At 41.7% G+C, this 8247-nt stretch overlaps 1 protein-coding gene across 1 annotated transcript in view; it reads left to right on the top strand.

Annotated features, from left to right (window-relative positions):
- CNOT6 (CCR4-NOT transcription complex subunit 6) overlaps positions 1-8247 on the top strand; it is an 88500-nt gene that overhangs the window by 51625 nt on the left and 28628 nt on the right. The gene's annotated exons all lie outside the window — the stretch shown is intronic.

Below are 8247 nucleotides of genomic sequence, written 5' to 3'. Positions count from 1 at the left end.
AGGGTTTTGTTCTTGTTGCCCAGGCTGGAGTGTAATGGTGGGATTTCGGCTCATTGCAACCTCTGCCTCCCAGGTTCAAGTGATTCTCCTGCCTTAGCCTCCCAAGTAGCTGGGATTACAGGCACCCACTACCACGCCTGGCTAATTTTTTGTATTTTTAGTAGAGACTGGGTTTCCCCATGTTTGCCAGGCTTGTCTCCAACTCCTGACCTCAGGTGATCTGACCACCTCAGTCTCCCAAAGTGCTGGGATTACAGATGTAAGCCATTGTGCCTAGCCCCCTCCGCTATTTTTGATTTGTCTCCACCCCATCCTTGGTGCCTGGCCTCAGGTTATTTCTCTCATGCATTTGCTGGGCAGTCAAAGACTCAGGAGGCAGGGCCTCATCATTTTCAGCTCTCCAGAGCTTTGTATCTGTAGCTCTTTCCGCTTTGGCAATCTGTCCTGTGGACGTGAGCCACCTTGGTCTCTCCATACTCCCAGCTTCGTTTCCTCAACTTAGTAGTATGTAGACCACCTGGGTTCCGTCCCTCTGCCCTACTGTCAGGAAAGTTCCAGTAAGCTGGAACCGTGATAACTGCTCACTTTGTGGTTTCCCATCGCTGTCCTGTGCTGTATGGTGTTTAGTGTCTAAAAAATGATTTTTTAATATATTTTGTCTGGTTTTTTAGTTGTAGTAGGCAGGAGGATAAATCCAGTTCCTGTTATTGTCTCTTGTCCAAAAGTTTAGTAAGCCTCCCATAGATTTTTTTTTTTAAAGACCATATCTTATAACTTCAGTGTCTGAATCTTCTGGGGGTTCCTTTGGTCCGTAATTTTTATCAAATGCTGGAAATGGTAGAATGTGATGGTGTTCTCTTCCTTAGGAGTGAATTTAGGCCGGGCGCAGTGGCTCAGGCCTGTAATCCCAGCACTTTGGGAGGCCAAGGCGGGCGGATCACGAGGTCAAGAGATCGAGACCATCCTGGTCAATATGGTGAAACCCTATCTCTACTAAAAATATAAAAATTAGCTGGGCGTGGTGGCGTGTTCCTGTAGTCCCAGCTACTCGGGAGGCTGAGGCAGGAGAATTGCTTGAACCTGGGAGGCAGAGGTTGCAGTGAGCCGAGATTGTGCCACTGCACCCCAGCCTGGCGACAGAGTAAGACTCTGTCTCAAAGAAAAAGAAAAGAAAAAAGGATTTTTTAGGCTGGGTGCAGTGGCTCACACCTGTAATCCTAGCACTTTGGGAGGCCAAGGTGGGTGGATTACCTGAGGTCAGGAGTTCAAGACCAGCCTGGCCATCATAGTGAAACCCCATCTTATTTTTTTAAAAAAAAAGGAGTGAATTTATTTTTGTGTTTCTCAGGAAGTTGTGGAAGGGGTGGATGGCCTTAATCTAATTAGGATTTCGGCATGGCACCATGGCTCATACTTGTAATTCCAGCATTTTAGGAGGCCTTGGCAGGCATATCACCTGAGATCAGTTCACGATCAGCCTGGCCAACATGGTGAAACCCCATTTCTACTAAAAATACAAAAAGATTAGCTGGGTGTGGTGGCAGGCACCTCCCAGCTACTTGGGAGGCTGAGGCAGAATTCCTTGAACCCGGGGCGGGGACAGGGTGGAGGTTACAGTGACCCAAAATTATGCCATTGCACTCCAGCCTGGGCAACAGAGCAGGACTCCATCTCAAAAAAAAAAAAAAAAAAATTGTCCGGGCATGGTCACTCAACACCTGTAATCCTAGCACTTCGGGAGGATCACCTGAGGTCAGGAGTTTGAGACCAGCCTAGCCAACATGGTGAAACCCTGTCTCTAATAAAAATAGAAAAAAGTTAGCTGGGCATGGTGGCAGCCACCTGTAGTCCTAGCTACTTGGAAGGCTGAGGCAGGAGAAACACTTGAACCCAGGAGATGGAGGTTGCAGTGAGCGGAGACCATGCCGCTGCTCTTCACCCTGGACAACAGAGTGAGATTCTGTCTCAAAAAAAATAAATAATAAGTAATAATAATTAGGGTTTCATTGAATTTGAATCAGATGTTCAGTGCTTGTGAGGGTTGGCCTCTTGCTGGGTCACCCCATTCCATTTGTTGCTCTCAGCTGTGTAGGATAACTTTAATAAATTCCACTCAGTGCCTTATACCCTGATTTCCAGCTTTTGGCTCATCAGCTTGCCTCTTAGCTGCTGCTTGTGATTCTGTCCTTCGAGAGGTAAAGTGGTAAGATGTATCCTGCTTAATACCTCTCTGTGCTTCCCTTCTCTCCACGTTGTCACACCTTTGCTGCCTTTTTAGTTCTCTGGTGCTTTTGAAGTTGTACTTTTGTGGGGTTTTAAAAAATCTAGTTTTTCTTTCCGTCAGTGGGATGGTTGGTCAACACAAACAACTCCTGTTACAGGAAGCTGAAATCAGACATGAACAAGCTTTAAAATGCTGACTGAAGACCTGAAAATACCAAACTACTCTTCTGTTTTTGTTTCTATTACATGGGGACAGTATTGTGGTCACCTGCTTTTGAGGTACATCTGTATCCCACAACAGCTGTACTTGTTCCAGGCCCTTGAGATGGCATTGTAGGGCAGAGAAATGTATTAACCAGAGCCATGCTCAGGAAGCTTCTAGGAAATAGACACTTGGGTCTGAACTCCTCGGTAGTCACTAAATGATCTCTGAATCAGGTGCCATGGCTGTAGTCCCCACCTTCGCCTTGGTTTGCTTTGTGGCATTCTCCAACGTTTTGAAGCCTTTAAACAGCGAGAGTGTTGGCTCTATTTATACTTATTTTTCCATGAAAGAATGATGGCCCAGATCTCTCAAATTCTAGATCATAGTCTTCCAAGGTTGTTTTAAAAAGAGAATATTGTATGTAGCTCTATCTTATCTATCTATTTATTTATTTATTTATTTTGATAGTCTTGCTGTGTCAGCCAGACTGGAGTTCAGTGGCACAATCTTGGCTCACTGTAACCTCCACCTCCTGGGGTCATGCCATTCTCCTGCCTCAGCCTCCCGAGTAGCTGGGACTACAGGCCCACACCACCATACCTGGCTAATTTTTTGTATTTTCAGTAGAGACAGGATTTCGCCATGTTGTCCAGGCTGGTCTCGAACTCCTGACCTCAAGTGATCTGCCTGCCTTGACCTTCCAAAGTGCTGGAATTACAGGTGTGAGCCATTGTGCCCGGGTGCCTGTTGGTTTTTTTCTATATCAGCAAATGCACAGTTATTTTGATTTCGTGGTAGGTATACTAATTACACCTAGTTCGTAGTGTTTGCTAATCACTCGCCTGATTTCAGAAAGCACAAGTTAATTCCTCCTGTCTCCTGACATTTAGCAATAAAAGATACTGGATATTTTAGAATGAAATCACTTATCAAAACAGGGCTGTTAATGTAGGTCAGGATAATCCCAGCCTTCCTTAAGTCACTAAGTTGCTTAAAAATAAGGAAATTGGCCAGGTTCGGTGGCTCACGCCTGTAATACCAGAACTTCAGGAGGCCAGGGTGGGCGGACCATGAGGTCAAGTGTTCAAGACCAGACTGGCCAACATGGTGAAACCCCGTCTCTACTGAAAAATACAAAAATTAACTGGGCATGGTGGCTTGTGCCTGTAATCCCAGCTACTTGGGAGGCTGAGGTAGAAGAATTGCTTGAACTGGGACCCAGGAGGCAGAAGGTTGCAGTGAACCGAGATCACACCACTGCACTCCAGCCTGGGCTACAGAGTGAGACTCCATCTCAAAAAAAAAAAAAAAAGCAAATTTTTGGCTGCTTATGAGTATGTACAGTTTTGTGGGGGAAAAAGTAGATAGATATCACGAGATTATCAAAAGGTGACTCCTTTTGTTCATTGACCTCTTTCAGAAAATTAGGATTCTTAATTGCTTGTATTGCATAGTTCCATGCTAGAGATTTATCTTTCTTTTACTTCTGTAACTGATATATTTTTTTTCTTTTTTTTTTTTGAGACAGAGTCTCATTCCATCACCAGGCACCAGGCTGGAGTGCAGTGGCACAATCTCAGCTCACTGCAACCTCCGCCTCCCGGGTTCAAGCAATTCTCCTGCCTCAGCCTCCCAAGTAGCTGGGACTTACAGGTGTGTGCCACCACGCCCAGCTAATTTTTGTATTTTTTGTATTTTTAGTAGAGACAGGGTTTCACCATGTTGGTCAGGATGGTTTCAATCTCTTGACCTCATGATCTGCCTGCCTCGGCCTCCCAAAGTGCTGGGATTACAGGCTGAGCCACTGCGCCCGGCCTGTAACTGATATTTTTTAATGAAAATAAGTGCCACGTTTTGAAATTTGCTTTTTTTGCTTCATTCGTTGTGAACATATTTCCACATCAGTGTATATAACTGTTTCATTCTAAAAGGGAATGACTAAGGAATATTATATGAATGAAACATAATTAAGTATGCTCTGTTAATGAACATTTATATTTGTAATTTTCCCCAACTACCAACGTATCGTAGCATACCTGAACAAGTATTTTCATAAGGTAAATCATAACTTGTGGAATTGACGGGGCAAAGAATACTCAGGTTTAAAATTTTAGTAGATATTTCAAAATAGTTGCTTCTTTCCCGTAATGAAACAGTGTGTCTGTTTCCCCCTTAGCCTTGTCAATATTGGATATTAGTCTTTTTTATTTTGCTGTTGTAAACATATTTTATTACTGAGGATGAACATTTGTTTTTAATATGACTTTGTTTTTTAAGTGACCTATTCTTACCCATTGTTCATTTTCTTGTTGATTTCTTTTCTTTCATCATACAACTCACAGGAAATCATGAAGATGGGGATATGATTATTATTTACCATTCTATCCCCATACCAGCATGGTAGATACTGAAAATTGACTGAATTAATGATTAGCTTCCATGCATGTTGGTGTCTTCACCATATAGAAAGAAATTTTACATTTTAATGACTTCAAACCTGACAACTCTTGTCATGTTTGGATTCTAGGATTTGAGTTATGCTGAGGAATATTCTGTTTAATTTCTTTACTGGTTTTTTGGTATTTAGAAATTTATTCCAGAATTGTGTGTATGGTAAGGATTTGAGTTCGCCTTGTTTTCTTGCCTCTACCTCATATGATTATTCTTTTACTTGACTTTTTTTCCTTTTCTTTATTCACAGACTTTGTGGTTTTCTTTCTGGCTACCTTCTCCCTTCTTGAAATGGCAGATAGAATTATGGTCACCCTCTATGGGAAAATGAGCTATACAAATTGGCAGACTTTTAAAATGAACCTCTGTAAGTCCTTGGAAGTTGTCTGTCTCCATTCAGAAGCTCTGTTTGCTTTAGGCATGCACTTGCCCTCTCTTGAGGGAAGAGGGCAGAGACACAGAAAACATGGTAGGGAACTAGGCGCAGTGGCTTATGCCTGTAGTTCCAGCTACAGGCACTTGGAAGCTGAGGCAGGAGGATCACGTGAGCCTAGAAGTTAAAGGCTACAAAGAGCTATGAGCTTGCACACCACTGCACTCCAATCTGGGTGACAGAGTGAGACCGTGCCTCAAAAAAACAAAGTGCCTTATTCATATTGAATATCAACTGTGTGTTTTCAGTTTTATGAATGGAAAATTAAGTAAATACAATTCTGTTCTACAATAGCTTGTGGTATGTTGTCTGTTCTGTTTATACCAAAGTAAGGGTAATACCTTCTTGAATTAAGATAGATTTTATTATACAGTTTTACTGAAGCAGAGTTGGCACTCAAAATTGGCATTTATAAAGTGAATAATGTATATATTTTGACCGTGTACACCTGCGAAACCGTCACCACTATCAAGAATGATCATATTCATCATTCCTGAAAGTTTGTGATCTTCCTTCCCCACCTATTTCTGTTTATTCTTTCCTCTACGTCTAAGCAACCACTGTTGTTCTTTCTATAACTGTAGATTAGTTTGAGTAAATGATTTTATACAGTATGTATGCTTTTTTCATGCAAATGGATACTTTTTTTTTTTTTTTTGGTGATTTTTGGACTGCTCTTATCCTCTATACTTATTTTGTAGTTCATCCATATTGTTTTGTTGGTTTTTAGTAGTTAATTCTTTTTTATTACTGAGTAGTAGTAGTCCATTGTGTGGCTACGCCAGCATTTGTTTCCTGTTGAACACATTTGGGCTCTTTTTAGTATCTGACTATTACAAATAAAGCTGCTGTGAGCATTCCTCTTTGTGGGGGCATAACTTTTATTTCCTAAAAATGGGACTGATCATATGGTAAATGTATGTTTAACTTTTTAAAAAACTGAAACTGGTTTGCAAAGAGGTCTCGTTTTATGTTCCTACTAGATGTCTTTGATCCATGCCCTCACCAACACAAGTCTTAAATTTAGCCATTCTTCTGGGTGTGTAGTGCTATCTTAGAGTGGTTTAACTTTGTATTTCCCTAATGACTGCCAATTTTGAGCATTTTTTCATGTGATTATTTGCCATCTGTTTATATCGTCTTTGGTGAAGTATGTGTTCAGATCTTTTACTCGTTTTGAATATTATGTTCTCTCTCTCTCTCTCTCTCTCTCTCTCAGACAGAGTCTCGCTTGGCTAATTTGTGTATTTTTAGTAGAGGTGGGGTTTCACCATATTGGCCAGGCTGGTCTTGAACCCCCGACCTTCAGTGATCAGCCAGTCCCAGCCATCCAAAGTGCTGGGATTACTGGCATGAGCTACTGCACCTGGCCCCTCACTCTTTCTCTTTCTCTCCCTTTTTCTTTCTTTCTTCCTTTCTTGCTCTCTTTCTTTTTCTTTTTTTTTTTTTGAGACAGACTCTCATTCTGTCGCCCAGGGTGGAGTGCAGTGTTGCCATCTCAGCTCGCTGCAACCTCCGCCTTCTGGGTTCAGGCGATTCTCTTGCCTCAGCCTCTTTAGAAGCTGGGATTACAGGCGCCTGGCACCACACCTGGCTAATTTTTGTATTTTTAGTAGAGATGGGATTTCACCGTGTTGGCCAGGCTGGTCTTGAACTCCTGACTTCAAGTGAGCCACCCACCTTGGCCCCCCAAAGTGCCAAGATTGTAGGCGTGAGCCACTACGACCTGCCGTCATTGAGCTTTTTTGTATTTGTGAGTATAGAGTTTTCATCAAACATAGACATTTTCTACTGGGTGTGTGTGTGTGTGTGTGTGTGTGTGTAACAACTTGAGATACAATTCACACACTGTGAAGTTCACCCATTTAAAGTACAAATTTAGTGGATTTTATATATACACAGAGTTGTGCCACATTTACCACTAGCAGAACATACTCATCATCCCAAAAAGGAAGCCTGTATTCATTAGCAGTCCTTCCTCTGACATTTAGGAACAAAATCTAGCCCCAGTTCTGTGTGAGCTTGGGGATTGCTGCCTCAAAAATCCTTTTGGGTGTTTTCTCCGCTCTGGCTCAGGCAGTTTCTCACATGCATGTACTGATCAATACTCTCTTGACAACTTGAGCCGGGCAGCAGGGGCCTCTTCAGATCTCCAGTCTTTTCTCTGTTCTCTTCTCTTCTCTGATATTTTGCCTCTTGATTTCTAGTCACCTTGGCTTCTCTGGACTTTCCATCTCCAGAACTCAGGGAAGATCACTGTACCCTACCTGGGATTCCCCTCCTTGGGCTTCCTCTTGTAAATGCTGTCCAAGCAGTAAGCTGAGACAGTTAGAGGGTCTACCTTGTTTGTTTCTTACCCTTCAGGAATTACTTTCCTGCATTGGTTGGTGTCTCATCTTAGAAATTTGCTGACTCATGTATATTATATGATACGATACTTGTTTCAGGTGGCATGGTAAATTTAGTTCCTGTTACCACTATTTTGGTGAGAAGTCTCAAGGTTGCATTTTCAGCCAGTAGAAAATCAGTTCTGAAAGACTGGTATGTTTTCATTACATTTGTTTCCTTCTGTCTCAGATTAGATCCTGGACCATTAAGGAGATTATGGGGAAAGTTCTTAGATTATAGAAACCATTGAGAATTTATCAAGAAGAGCCAAAGTATAGATTTACTATGCATTGAAAGATTTTATCCTGTTCTTAGTCACTGAATCTTATGCCTACTACTATTTGATTATAATGGTATGACTTAATATCTGAAGTGTTTTTACTTGTTAACATGTAATACATATAGTAAATTGTTTTACTTGTTAGCATGTAACACAAAACATGTAATACAAATTCTGCTTAGTTGTGTGGTTCTTGATTCAGTTATCACTTGGGTACTCTGGTCTGTTGTTGTTGTTGTTTTTTTTTTTTTGTTTTTTTTTTTTTTT

Source organism: Cebus imitator, unplaced genomic scaffold, assembly GCF_001604975.1.
Source record: "Cebus imitator isolate Cc_AM_T3 unplaced genomic scaffold, Cebus_imitator-1.0 Scaffold754, whole genome shotgun sequence".
Taxonomy (NCBI): domain Eukaryota; kingdom Metazoa; phylum Chordata; class Mammalia; order Primates; family Cebidae; genus Cebus; species Cebus imitator.
This window is presented reverse-complemented; position numbering and strand designations above follow the sequence as displayed.